We start from the raw sequence: 15,527 nt of genomic DNA, 5'->3' as shown, positions 1-15,527 counted from the left end.
GGCGCGTTTGATGGCTCTGGGCCTGTACTCACTGGAGTTTAGAAGAATGAAGGGGGGATCGCATTCGAATATTGAAAGGCCTGGATAAAGTACATGTGGAGAGGATGCTTCCTGCAGTTGGGGTGTCTAGGACCAGAGGGCACGGCCACAGAATAGAGGAACATATATTTAGAACAGAGTTGAGGAGGAATTTCTCTAGCCAGAGACAATAGACAGTAGGTGTAGGAGTAGGCCATTTGGCCCTTCTAGCCAGCACCGCCATTCACTGTGATCATAGCTGATCATACACAATCAGTACCCGGTTCCTGTCCTCTTCCCATATCCCTTGACCGCTATCTATAAGAGCTCTATCTAACTCTTTCTTGAATGCACCCAGAGACTTGGCCTCCACTGCCTTCTGGGGCAGAGCATTCCACATATCCACCACTCTCTGGGTGAAAAAGTTTTTCCGCATCTCTGTTCTAAATGGCCTACCCCTTATTCTTAAACTGTGGCCTCTGGTTCTGGACTCACCCATCAGTGGGAGTGTGCTTCCTGCCTCCAGTGTGTCCAATCCCTTAATAATCTTATATGTTTCAATCAGATCCCCTCTCATCCTTCTAAATTCTGGTGTATACAAGCCCAGTCGCTCCAATCTTTCAACATATGACAGTCCTGCCATTCCGGGAATTAACCTTGTGAACCTACGCTGCACTCCTTCAATAGCAAGAATATCCTTCCTCAAATTTGGAGACCAAAACTGCACACAATACTCTAGGAGGGGTCTCACCAGGGCCCTGTACAGCTGCAGAAGGACTCAATTCCTCTTGTTATAAAGGCCAGCATGCCATTAGCTTTCTTCACTGCCTGCTGTACCTGCATGCTTGCTTTCATTGACTGATGTACAAGAACACCTAGATCTCGTTGTACTTCCCCTTTTCCTAACTTGATTCCATTTAGATAGTAATCTGCCTTCCTGTTCTTGCCACCAAAGTGGATAACCTCATATTTATCCACATTAAACTGCATCTGCCATACATTTGCCCACTCACCCAACCTATCCAAGTCACCCTGCATTCTCATAACATCCTCCTGACATTTCACACTGCCACCCAGCTTTGTGTCATCGGCAAATTTGCTAATGTTACTTTTAATCCCTTCATCTAAATCATTAATGTATATCGTAAACAGCTGCGGTCCCAGCACTGAACGTTGCGGTACCCCACTGGTCACAGCCTGCCATGCCAAAAGGGACCCGTTAATCGCTACTCTTTGTTTCCTGTCAGCCAGCCAATTTTCAATCCATGTCAGTACTCTGCCCCCAATACCATGTGCCCTAAGTTTGCCCACTAATCTCCTATGTGGGACTTTATCAAAAGCTTTCCGGAAGTCCAGGTACACTACATCCACTCGCTCTCCCTTGTCCATTTTCTTAGTTACATCCTCAAAAAACTCCAGAAGATTAGTCAAGCATGATTTTTCCTTCATAAATCCATGCTGACTCAGACTGATCCTTCTACTGCTATCCAAATGTGTCGTAATTTCCTCTTTTATAATTGACTCCAGCATCTTTCTCACCACTGACATCAGGCTAACCGGTCTATAATTCCCTGTTTTCTCTCTCCCTCCTTTCTTGAAAAGTGCGACAACATTAGCCACCCTCCAGTCAGCAGGAACTGTTCCTGAATCTATAGAACATTAGAAAATGATTACCAATGCATCCACGATTTCTAGAGCCACCTCTTTAAGTACCCTGGGATGCAGACCATCAGGTCCCGGGGACTTATCAGCCTTCAGACTCAACAGTCTATCCAACACCGTTTCTTGCCTAATATAAATTTCCTTCAGTTCATCCTTTACCCTAGTTCCTTTGGCCACTATTACATCTGGAAGATTGTACATGTCTTCCCTAGTGAAGACAGATCCAAAGTACCTGTTCAACTTGTCTGCCATTTCTTTGTTCCCCATAATAAATTCACCCGTTTCTGTCTTCAATGGCCCAGTTTTAGTCTTAACTATTTTTTTGCTATTCACATACTTAAAGAAGCTTTTACTATCCTCCTTTATATTCTTGGCTAGTTTACCTTCGTACCTAATTTTTTCTTGGCGTATTGCCTTTTTTGTTATCTTCTGTTGCTCTTTAAAAGCTTCCCAGTCCTCCAGCTTCCCGCTCATCTTTGCTGTGTTATACTTCTCTTTTATTTTTATACTGCCCTTTACTTCCCTTGTCAGCCAAGGCCACCCCTTACTCCCCTTAGGATCTTTCTTCCTCTTTGGAATGAACCGATCCTGCACCTTCTGCATTATTCCCAGAAATACCTGCCATTGTTGTTCCATTGTCTTCCCTGCTAGGGTATTGTTCCATTGAACTTTGGCCAGCTCCTCCCTCATAGCTCCATAGTTCCCTTTGTTCAACTGTAATACTGACACATCCGATTTTCCCTTCTCCTTCTCAAATTGTAGGTTAAAACATATCATATTATGGTCACTACTTCCTAATGGTTCCTTTACCTCGAGGTCCCTGATCAAATCCGGTTCATTGCACAACAATAAATCTAGAATTGCCTTCTCCCTGGTAGGCTCCAGTACAAGCTGTTCTAAGAATCCATCTCGGAGGCACTCCACAAACTCCCTTTCTTTCAGAGGGAGGTGAATCTGTGGAATTCTTTGCCACAGATGGCTGTGGAGGCCAAGTCATTGGGCGTACTTGAAGAAGAAGAAGGACATGGCTTTAAGGTAAGGGGAGGGAAGTTCAAGGGGGATATTGGAGGAAGGTTTTTCACTCAGAGAGTGGTTGGTGCGTGGAATGCACTGCCTGAGGCAGATACACCAGTGAAACTTAAGAGACTACTGGACAGGTATATGGAGGAATTTAAGGTGGAGGGTTATATGGAAGGCAGGGTTTCAGGGTTGGCACAACATTGTGGGCCGAAGGGCTTGAACTATGCTGTATTGTTCTATGTTTAAGTTGATAGGTTCCTGATTAGTTGGTGTGTCATAGGTTACGGGGAGAAGGCAGGAGATTGGGGCTGAGAGGGAAAATAAACCAGCCGTAATGGAATGGCAGAGTAGACTCAATGGGCTGAATGGCCCAATTCTGCTCCTTTGTCTAATGCAAAGAAAACTGAACATCTCAGACTGAGATCTGATGAAAGGTCTCGGCCTGAGACATCGACTGTTTGTTCCTCTCCTGACCTGCTGAGTTCCTCCAGCATTTTGTGTCTGTTGCTCAGGGTTTCCAGGATCCGTTGTGTTCCAACCACATCCTCTTCAAGCCCTTCCATATCACCATTTCTGTAAGTAAGTTGCTTTTCAGGTTCTGTCAAATCTCTCCCCTCTCACAGAGGGGGTAATTTCAAAGCAGATGTGAGGGGCAAGTTTCTTCACACAGAGAGGGGGGGCCTGGAATGTGCAGCTGGGGTGGGGGTAGAAGCAGATACATTAGAGATTTTTAAGAGGTGTTTATATAGGCATATGAATGTGGGAAATGGAAGGGTATGGACATGGTGTAAGCAGAAGGGGTTGGTCTATCACTTATTTATTGAGATACAGTGTGGTGTGGGCCCTTCCAACCTATCGAGCCATGATGCCCAACAATCCCTGATTTAACGCTGGCCTAATCATGGGACAATTCACAATGCCAAGTTAAACTACCAACCAGTACGTCTTTGGACTGTGGCAGGAGATTGGAGCACCTAGAGGAAATCCACATGATCACAGGGAGAATGTACAAACTCTTAGACCATAAGGCCATAAGACATAGGAGCAGAATTAGGCCATTCACCTAATTGAGTCCACTCCGCCATTTCATCATGGCTGACCGCCGATCCCATTCAACCTTATACACCTGCCCTCTCCCCATATCGCTTGATGCCCTGACCAATCAAGAATCTATAAACTTCTGCTTTGAATATACCCACAGATTTGGCCTCCAGCAGTCTGGGGCAGAGCATTCCACAGGTTCACCACACTTTGGCTAAAAAAATTCCTCCTTACTTCTGTTCTAAAAGGTCACCCCTCAATTTTGAGGTTGTGCCTTCTAGTTCTGGATACCCCCACTAGAGGAAGCATTCCCTCCTCATCCGCATTCGCCTTATCTAGACTTTTCAACATTTGGTAGGTTTCAATGTGATGCCCCCGCATTCTTCTAAATTCCAGTAAGTATGGGTCCAAAACTGCCAAACTCTTCATTCCCAGAATAATCCTCGTGAACCTCCTCTGGACTCTCTCCAATAACAACACATTTCTGAGATATGGGGCCCAAAGCTGTTGACGATACTCCAAGTGCAGTCTGACTAGTGTCTTATAAAGACTCAGCATTATCTGCTCGTTCTTATATTTTATTCTCCTTGAAATAAATGCCAACATTGCATTTGCCTTCTTTACCACAGACTCAACCTGTAAGTTAACCTTCAGGAAGTCTTGCACGAGGACTCCTAAGTCCCTCTGCACCTCTGATGTTTGAACCTTCTCCCCATTTTAATAATACTCCACACTGTTGTTCATTTTACCAAATGCATTATCGTACATTTCCCAACACTGTATTCCATCTGCCACTTTTTTGCCCATTCTTCCAATTTGTCTAAGTTCAGTTGCAATCTCAGTACTACCTATCCCTCCACCTATCTTTGTATCATCCTCAAACTTTGCCACAAAGCTATCAATTCCACTATCTAAATCATCAACAAACAATGTGAAAAGTAGTGGTCTGAATACCGACTGCTAAAGAACGTCACCAGTCACCGGCAGCCAACCAGAAAAGGCCCATTTGTTCCCATTTGCCGCCTTCTGCCTGTCAGCCATTCCTCTATCCATGCCAGTATATTTCCTGTAATACCATGGAATTTTTTCTTGTTAAACAGCCTCATGTGTGGCACCTTATCAAATGCCTTCTGAAAATCCAAGTAAATGACATCCACTACCTCTCCTTTGTCCACCCTGCTTGTTATTTCCTAGAAGAACTCTAACAGATTTGTCAGGCAAGATTTCCCTTCACAGAAACCATGCTGACTTTGACTTATTTCATCATTAATCTCCAAGTCCCCTGAAACCTCATCCTTAATAATAGACTCCAACAATTTCCCAGCCACTGAGGTCAGGCTAACTGGCCTATAAATTCCTTTCTTTTTGTCTTCCTTCTTTCTTAAAGAGTGGAGTGTCATTTGCAATATTCCAGGTCTCCAGGACCATGCCAGAATCAAGTGATTATTGAAAGATTATGACCAATGCATCTGTTATCTCTTCAGCATCCTCTCTCAGGACTGGGATGTAGTCCATCTGGTCCAGGTGACTTATCCACCTCAAGACCTTTCAGTTTGCCTAGCACTTCATGGACAATGGCAGGAGCAGGCCATTTGATTACTAATTTAATGGGTTCAGCACAACATTGTGGGCCACAGGGCCTGTTCTTGTGCTGCTGGATGAACTCAGCAGGTCGGGCAGCATTCGTTGAAATGACCAGTCAACGTTTCAGGCCAAGACCCTTTGTCAGGACAGCTTGTTTGTACGTGTTGATTTGACCACAGCATCTGCAGTGTACTTTGTCTTTACTGTTCTATGTTCTAATTCCTGTCACTGTTTGTAAGGAGTTTGTACATTCATCCTGTGTTCTATGTTATATGTTCTCCTTAAACCTACATCCTTGAGTAATTTCCAGCATCTGTACAATCTTTAGTGTGTTTCCCAAGCAAGAATATGACATGTTAACTATCAAGCAACACACACAAGATTCAGGAGGAACACTGCTCATTATCAATTTCTTACATCTTTCCCATTTTGCCTCTCCCCTCCCTCACCTGGATCCAGCCATCAACACCCCTTCCTCCTAACGTTTTATGCCAGCTACCTCTCTCCTCTTTCCTTCCAGTTTTGATGGTCTTCATCAGGGAGGCAAAGTTGATGACTCTGACGAGCTCAGCTGGGGTGCACGAAGCGATACCAGCCCGCAGTGGTCAGTGTTGCTGGGCAGCCACCGCGGGCTGATCCATGCAGCCAATGAAAAGGCAGGCAGAGCTGGGGCTCATGCAGGTGCCCACAGCTACACTTTGGGTTCGGACAAAGGGGAGGCGCCAAAAGAGGAGGGGTCTTGCCCAAAACCTTGACTCTTTATTCCTCTCCATAGATGTTGTCTGACCGGTTGAGCTCCTCCAGTTTTTGACTCCCTAAACCAGGGAAAGTGACTGTGTGGATTCACATATCTATGTCCCTCGTGATTTGAAAAACCTCCAGGACAAGGGCTCCCAGCCTGGGGTCCATGGACCCCTCAGTTAATGGTATTGTTTCATGGCATAAAAAAGGTTGGAAACCCCTACTTCAGAACAGAGGTGAGGTGGAATTTCTTTAGTCAGAGGGTGGTGAATCTGTGGAATTCGTTGCTGCACACAATTGTGGAGGCCAAGTCAGTGGGTACATTTAATATTTTAGATTCAAGGGTATCTATTGTCATTCTCTAGTACACAAGTGTAAAGGAGAACAAATCTTTTGTTGCTCCAGATCCAATGCAGCACAGAAAAAACACAATAAGCATACAGAACAGAATAAAAACACAATAAATATAAATACAAAACATTATCTACACGCCTCATGAGCTGGTACACCTCTACAGCATTGACAGAAATGCATGATCCTATCTGTCTCATTCAGTCTCTCCTGAAACTACTTGGAATCAGAATTGCATTCAAACTGGTTGTATCGCTGTCTGGTATGGAGGGGTCACTGCACAGGATCGGAAAAAGCAGCAGAAAGCTGTAAACTCTCAGCCAGTCCATCATGGGCACTAGCCTCCACAGAAATGAGGATACTTTCAACATGCAATTCCTCAAAAAGGTGGTATCCGTCACTATGGAGCCTCACCATCCAGGCCATGCTCTCTTCTCATTGCCGCCACTAAGGAGGAAGTACAGAAGTCTGAAGACGCACACTCATTGTAAATAACATCTTGGTGGCGATCAACACTGGTGCACCTCAGGGATGTGTGCTTAGCCCGCTGCTCTACTCTCTCTATACCCATGATTGTGTAGCTACTCACAGCTCAAATGCCATTGATAAATTTGCCTGACACAACAGTTGTTGGCAGAATTTCAGATGGCGATGAGGAGGTGTACAGGAAGGAGATAGAACATTGGTTGAGTGGTGTTGCAGAAACGACCTTGCACTCAACGTTAGCAAGACCAAGGACTTCAGGAAGGGGAAGTCGAGGGAACACACACCAGTCCTCATCGAGGGATCGGTAGTGGAAAGGGTGAGCAGTTTCCAGTTTCTGGGTGTGAATATCTCTGAAGATCTACCCTGGGCTCAACGTAATGATACAATTACAAAGAAGGCATAGAAGTGGCTATGTTTCATTAAGGATTTGAGGAGATTGGGTAAGTCACCAAAGGCTTGCTAATGTCCACTGACGTACCATGGAGAGCATTCTAACTGGTTGCATCACCGTCTGGTCTGGAGGGGCCACTGCACAGGGTTGGAAAAAGCTGCAGAAAGCTGTGAACTCAGCCAGTTCCATCATGGTCACCGGCCTCACCAGCATCCAGGACGTCCTCAAAAGGTGATGTCACAAAGAGGCGGTAGTGTAGCAGTTAGCGCAATACTGTTACAGCTCAGGGCATCAGAGTTCAGAGTTCAATCATGATGCCCCCTGTGAGAAGTCTGTGTATATCCTCCCCGTGCAATGAGGGAGCTCTCCCCGGGCGTGCCGCTCTCCCCGTGCAATGAGGAAGCTCTCCCCGGGTGTGCCGCTCTCCCCGTGCAACCAGGGAGCTCTCCCCGTGCAACAAGGAGCTCTCCCCGTGCGTGCAACTCTCCCCGTGCAACAAGGGAGCTCTCCCCGGGTGTGCCGCTCTCCCCGTGCAACAAGGGAGCTCTCCCCGGGTGTGCCGCTCTCCCCGTGCAATGAGGGAGCTCTCCCCGGGTGTGCCGTTCTCCCCGTGCAACCAGGGAGCTCTCCCCGTGCAATGAGGGAGCTCTCCCCGTGCGTGCCGCTCTCCCCGTGCAATGAGGGAGCTCTCCCCGTGCGTGCCGCTCTCCCCGTGCAATGAGGGAGCTCTCCCCGTGCGTGCCGCTCTCCCCGTGCGTGCCGCTCTCCCCGTGCAATGAAGGAGCTCTCCCCGTGCGTGCCGCTCTCCCCGTGCAATGAGGGAGCTCTCCCCGTGCGTGCCGCTCTCCCCGTGCAATGAGGGAGCTCTCCCCGGGCGTGCCGCTCTCCCCGTGCAATGAGGGAGCTCTCCCCGGGCGTGCCGCTCTCCCCGTGCAATGAGGGAGCTCTCCCCGGGTGTGCCACTCTCCCCGTGCAATGAGGGAGCTCTCCCCAGGTGTGCCGCTCTCCCCGTGCAATGAGGGAGCTCTCCCCGGGTGTGCCACTCTCCCCGTGCAATGAGGGAGCTCTCCCCGTGCGTGCCGCTCTCCCCGTGCAACGAGGGAGCTCTCCCGGGTGTGCCGCTCTCCCCGTGCAATGAGGGAGCTCTCCCGGGTGTGCAGCTCTCCCCGTGCAATGAGGGAGCTCTCCCCAGGTGTGCCGCTCTCCCCGTGCAACCAGGGAGCTCTCCCCGTGCGTGCCGCTCTCCCCGTGCAACGAGGGAGCTCTCCCCGTGCGTGCCGCTCTCCCCGTGCAACCAGGGAGCTCTCCCCGTGCGTGCCGCTCTCCCCGTGCAACCAGGGAGCTCTCCCCGTGCATGCCGCTCTCCCCGTGCGTGCCACTCTCCCCGTGCAACCAGGGAGCTCTCCCCGTGCATGCCGCTCTCCCCGTGCAACCAGGGAGCTCTCCCCGTGCGTGCCGCTCTCCCCGTGCAACCAGGGAGCTCTCCCCGTGCATGCCGCTCTCCCCGTGCAACCAGGGAGCTCTCCCCGTGCGTGCCGCTCTCCCCGTGCAACCAGGGAGCTCTCCCCGTGCGTGCCGCTCTCTCCGTGCAACGAGGGAGCTCTCCTGGGTGTGCCACTTTCCAAAGGCGTACTGGGCAGTTGAATTGGTCATTGTAAATTGTAGATTGGGGATAAATTGGGGTTGTCAGAGGTTACTGGGTGGTGTGGTTAGATGGACCAGAAGGGCTTATTCCATGCTCTATCCCAATAAATAACTAAATCTGGGAGAGTGGGCAGACGAATGGTTAATAGAATTTAACACGGACATCTGTGAAGTGATGCAAGCTGAATCAGAATGAGAATCTAAAAGCAGAGGGGACACGGGTCTAAGGTGAGAGGAGAAAGATTTAAAGGGGACCAGAAGGGCAAGTTTAGTCCCATCGACCTACACCTGGAACACAGCCCTCGACGGCCCCCCCCCCATCCACGTACCCGTCCAAACTTCTCTTAAATATTCAAATCGAACCCACATCCACCACTTCCACCCTCTGTGTGAAGAAGTTCCCCCTCATGTTCCCTTAAACATTTCACCCTTAACCCATGACAGTCACACCCAACCTCAGTGGAAAAAGCCTGCTTGCATTTACCCTGTCTATACCCTCATAATTTTCTATGGTATGCCTCTATCAAAATCTCAAACCTATTCAGTCTGAACTGTGTGTGTGTGTGTGTGTGTGTGTGTGTGTGTGTGTGTGTCTGTGTGTGTGTGTGTGTGTGTGTGTGTGTGTGTGTGTGTGTGTGTGTGTGTGTGTGTGTGTGTGTGTGAGAGAGAAAATATGCTGGCTCAGATGCACACACATGAGATATTTATCAGGAGCACAGCATATGCAGAAACCCATAGCATTGTCAATGATCTTTCCTGTCTGTCCAACAATCTCTTTGACCTTCTACCGTCAGACAGGAGATACCTCTTTCCACCAGGCTGTGAGAGTACTGAAATCCCTGCAGCCACCCGGATTCCTGCACCGGGGGACTGCTGTGTGCTCTGCTGTGAGGAAACATGGCTCACACCAGCGATTTCAAATGCAGACCTGCAGCCCGATGGCTTCACCATTCTCTGCAAAGACAGGATGGGAAGAGGAGGTGGAGTATGCTCTATGATTAACTCATTGTGGTGCACAAACGTGGTGGTTCCGTCTCAGCCTTGCTCACCCGACATGGAACATCTCGCAGTCAAGTGTCATCCGTTTTATCTGCTGAGGGAGTTTTCTGCCATTATCCTGGTGCACTCCTCCTCAAGTCAACGTTAGACAGACACTGAAGGAGCTGAGCAACGTAATCAGCAAGCTCACCCTGATGCCTTCCCTAGCAGGCCAGCTGGAAAAACTCTCTGAACAACTACCACCAGTACATCAGCTGTGGGACCAGAGGGGCCAAGAACTGGGGATGCTGAGATCTCCATCTTGGAGGCTGGCGTCAGAACGTCTTTCAAGAGGGTGAACCCTCACAAGGGATCAGCCCTGATGGTTTACCTAGTAGGCCTAGAAAACCTGCGCCACCAACTGGACATCTTCAGTCTCTCCATGACACAGTTGGAGGTTCCACCTGCTTTAAAAGGGTGGCAATCGTACGTGTGCCCAATGGCTCAATGGCTATTACCCAGCGGCATTCACATCTACTGTGATGAAGTGCTTTAGGAGGCTGGTCATGGCTACAATCAGCTCATGCCTAAGCAAGGACCAGAACCCACTGCAATTTGGCTATCCACAGCAGACGCCATCACACTGGCTCTCCACTTGACCTTGGATCACCTGGGGAATAGTAATCCCTATGTCAGGCTGCTGTTTATTGATCACAGCTCAGCATTCAACATCATCGTAGCCCCAGTTCTCATCAACAAGCTCCAGAACCTGGGCCTCCCTCTGCAACTGGACCCTCGACTTCCCCGAGAAAATCTGCAACTCCTGGAAATCTAGGACAACACATACAAAATGCCGGAGGAACTCAGCTGGTCAGGCATTATCTATGGAAATGAATAAATAGACGGTCTGAGCCCGAAACATCAACTGTTTATTCATTTCCATAGCTGCTGCCTGACCTGCTGCGTTCCTCCAGCATTTTGTGTGTGTTGCCTTGACTTCTTCACAGTCTTTACAGATTGGGAATAACATCTCCTCCTTGCTGACAATCAACAATGGCACACCTCAAAGATGCATGCTAAACCCACTAATCTACTCTCTCTAAACCCATGACTGTGGCTCAGCACAGCTCAAACACCATCTATAAATTTGCTGATGACTCAACTATTGTTGGCAGAATTTCAGATGGAGACGAGAGAGCGTACAGGAGTGAGATAGATCAGCTGACTCAATTGTGTCACAGCAATGAGCTTGCACAGTGTCAGGAGGACCAAGGAACTGATTGTGGACTTCAGAAAGGGTGAGACAAGTCTTCACTACTAGACCTCACTGAGGGATCAGAAGTGGAGAGAATGAGCATTTTCAAGTTCCCGGATGCCAACATCTCTGAGGATCTACCCTGGGTCCAACATATTTGATGCAATTACAAAGAAGGCATGACAGTGGCTATATTTCATTAGGATTTTGAGGAGATTTGGTATGTCACCAAAGACACCAGCAAACTTCTACAGATTTACCGGCATTCTAACTGGTTGCATCACTGTCTGGTCTGGAGGGGCCACTGCACAGGGTTGGAAAAAGCTGCAGAAGGTTGCAAACTCTGCCAGCTCCATCACGGGCACTAATCTCCCCAGCATCCAGGACATCTTCAAAACATGGCGCCTCAAAAAGGTGGCGTCCATCATTAAGGACGTCCACCACCCAGGACATGCCCTGAGCTCATTGCTACCATCAGGGAGGTAGAGGAGCCTGAAGGCACACACTCAGTGATTCAGCAACAGCTTCTTCCCCTCTGCCATCAGATTTCTAAATGGACATTGAACCCATGTACACTACCTCACTATTTTTTCCTCCCTTTTGGCACTACTTATTTAGTTTATTTTTGATTGTATATACAGTACTTACTGTAATTTATGGTCTATTTTCTTACTACTTATCGCACTGCCATAAAACAACAGCCTTCCCGACACGTGCCAGTGATATTAAACCTGGTTCTGATGCAGGCATCATCACGTCTGTAGCATCAGTAGCGTTACACTGTTTACTTTTTATGTCATAAATATACCTTTTGTTAATTTATTTGCGGTAATATTACTTTACGAGTCGTGTGTGAGTTACACACACTGTGTTGTGCACCTCGGTCTTTTTTCTTACCTAACTGAATTTTGTAAAAAGGACACTATCAAACTGGCTGCCTCTTTCGTTATCCTTGATTGGCCAAATCAATTCTAATAACATTTTACCTAAATTCATATACCTTTTTCAGGCATTACCTGTTTTTATTCCTAAATCTTTTTCTGATTTTATTTTATCTTCTTATATACTGTTTGTCAGGTTGGAGGCCGGTGGCTAGTGGTGTGCCTCAGGGATCTGTACTGGGTCCAATGTTGTTTGTCATATACATTAATGATCTGGATGATGGGGTGGTAAATTGGATTAGTAAGTATGCAGATGATACTAAGCTAGGTGGTGTTGTGGATAATGAAGTAGGTTTTCAAAGCTTGCAGAGAGATTTAGGCCAGTTAGAAGAGTGGGCTGAAAGATGGCAGATGGAGTTTAATGCTGATAATTGTGAGGTGCTACATTTTGGTAGGAATAATCAAAATAGGACATACATGGTAAATGGTAGGGCATTAGGGAATGCAGTAGAACAGAGTGATCTAGGAATAATGGTGCATAGTTCCCTGAAGATGGAATCTCATGTGGATAGGGTGGTGAAGAAAGCTTTTGGTATGCTGGCCTTTATAAATCAGAGCATTCAGTATAGGAGTTGAGATGTAATGTTAAAATTGTACAAGGCATTGGTGAGGCCAATTTTGGAGTATTGTGTACATTTCTGGTCACTGAATTATAGGAAAGCTGTCAACAAATTAGAGAGAGTACAGAGGAGATTTACTAGAATGTTACCAGGATTTCAGCACCTAAGTTACCGAGAAAGGGTGAACAAGTTAGGTCTTTATTCTTTGGAGCGTAGAAGGTTGAGGGGGGACTTGATAGAGGTATTTAAAATTATGAGGGGGATAGATAGAGTTGACATAGATAGGCTTTTTCCATTAAGAGTAGGGGGGGATTCAAACAAGAGGACATGTGTTGAGAGTTAGGGGGCAAAAGTTTAAGGGTAACACGAGGGGGAATTTCTTTACTCAAGAGAGTGGTAGCTGTGTGGAACGAGCTTTCAGTAGAAGTGGTAGAGGCAGGTTCAATTTTGTCATTTAAAAAAAAATTGGATAGGTATATGGACAGGAAGGGAATGGGGGGGGGTTATGGACTGAGTGCAGGTCAGTGGGACTAAGCGAGAGTAAGCGTTCGGCACGGACTGAAACGGCCAAGATGGTCTGTTTCCGTACTGCATTTGTTATATGGTTATATATGGAAAAACAAACATTCTCGGCTAAATAAAGTTCATCTCCAAAAATATAAGAAGAATGGAGGTTTAGCTTTTATGTTTTATTATTGGGCAGTCAATATATAACATTTTATGTTTTGGACATATATTAACCATGAGGACTGTCTGATATGGGTTTCTTTAGAAGCTAACTCTGTTAATAAGTTTTCTAGTATTTCTCTTCTCAGATCCTCATTCTCTCTATCTTTTAGTAAACTAACTGAAAATTTGGTAGTTAAACATACTTTGAGGATCTGGGTACAATTTAGGAAATTCTTTGGTCTATTGCGATTTTCTTTGTCTAGTCCCATTTGTTTCAACTATTTTTTTAAACCCACACATTGACTCTCAAACATTATGTACACACAAAAGACACACACACACACACACACACACTCACACAAAGACAGACACATATACACTCATTCACTCACACATAAGTCTCTCTCTCTCACACACACACACACACTCACACAAAGACAGACTCACACAGAGTCACACACATTCACACACAAAGATAGACACAGTCACACACAATAACACACATACTGACACACTCACACACTCGCGCGCGCACACACACACGCTCACACAAAGACAGACACACACAGGGTCACACACATTCACACACATAAACACACAAAAATAGACTCACAGTCACACACACACACTGACACACACAATAACCACATACACACACACAGACAGACACATATACACTCATTCACTCACACAAACACACACTCACACAAAGACAGACACATATACACTCATTCACTCACACATACACACACTCACACAAAGACAGACACATATACACTCACACATACAGTCTCTCTCACACACACACACTCACAGATGTGGGTCCGAGGATCGGGACGCCAGGGGACAGGGCTGATCCCCTGCTGCCCTCATGTGGTCAAATGGAGAAGTGCAGCTCACGATTCACTAGGGCAACAACGGCTCTAGGGGAAGCCATCAGGAGCTTCGGACAGGAAGGGTGGTGTGAGAGGGGGGAGGACAGCGAAGTATAAAGAGAGAATGCAAAATAATAAGAACAAAGCAAACAGGAGTGGCAGGAATTCAAAAAGGTCGAACCTGTTTCTAAATTCATTTATTACCCTACATTTAGAACATAGAACAGTACAGGCCCTTCGGCCCATGATGTTGTGCCAGCCTTTTAACCTACTCTAATATCAATCTAACCCTTCCCTTCTGCACAATCCTTCAGTTTTTCTATCATCCATGTGCCTACCGAAGTGAGTCTCTTAAATATCCCAAATGCATCTGCCTCTAGCACCATCCCTGGCAGGGTGTCTGACGCACCCACCACTCTCTGTGTAAAGAACCTACCTCTGACTTCCTTCCTATACTCTCCTCCAGTCACCTTAAAAATCATGCCCCCTCATATTAACCATTTCCACCTTGGAAAAAAAGACTCTGACTGCCCACTATCTGTGCCTCTTATCATCTTGTACTCCTCTATCAAGTCACCTCTCACCGTCCTTCACTCCAAAGAGAAAAGCCCCAGCTCGCTCAACCCATCCTCATAAGACACCCTCTCTAATCCAGGCAGCATCCTGATAAATCTTCTTTGCCCCCTCTCCAAATCTTCCACATCCTTCCTATAATGAGGCAACCAGAACTGAACACAATATTCCAAGTGTCGTCTAACCAGGGTTTTGTAGAACCGAAATATTACCTCATGGTTAGTGCCCTACTTTGAAGCCGCTTGGTCTCACCCTATCACTGATATTCCTGTACTTCTACACCCTCCACCTCTCCACATTCTCAGCTATAAAATTAACTTTCTCCTCTCTTTCTCAGTTCCAGGCAGCGTCCCTGACTTCGAAAACACTGATTCTCCTCTGACACCACAGCACAGGAACAGGACCCTCAGTCAACCCATCGTATCTGTGCTGAATGCAATAACAAATTAACCTAAATTGCTTCTGCCGGTGCATGATCCCCACCCCTCCATTCTCTGCACATTCTTGCATCCACTAACAGCATCTTAAACACCGCTGTTTCCTCCGTCTACACCATTCCTGGCTCCACTACCAGTCCAGGCACCAGACACTCTCTGTGTAAAATAACTTGCCCACACAACTCCTTTGAATGCTTCCCCTCTCACCTTAAACATTCAGTACTGTGCAAAACTCTTAGGTACATAAATATAGCTAGGGAGCCTCAAACTTTGCACAGTGCTGTATTTGTCAACGTGGAGC

General features: G+C 46.9%; 1 protein-coding gene across 1 annotated transcript in view; it reads right to left on the bottom strand.

Annotated features, from left to right (window-relative positions):
- Nucleotides 1–15,527, bottom strand: part of LOC132390692 (cGMP-dependent 3',5'-cyclic phosphodiesterase) — a 345,293-nt gene that overhangs the window by 298,203 nt on the left and 31,563 nt on the right. The window lies entirely within an intron of this gene.

Source organism: Hypanus sabinus, chromosome 3, assembly GCF_030144855.1.
Source record: "Hypanus sabinus isolate sHypSab1 chromosome 3, sHypSab1.hap1, whole genome shotgun sequence".
Lineage (NCBI taxonomy): Eukaryota > Metazoa > Chordata > Chondrichthyes > Myliobatiformes > Dasyatidae > Hypanus > Hypanus sabinus.
This window is presented reverse-complemented; position numbering and strand designations above follow the sequence as displayed.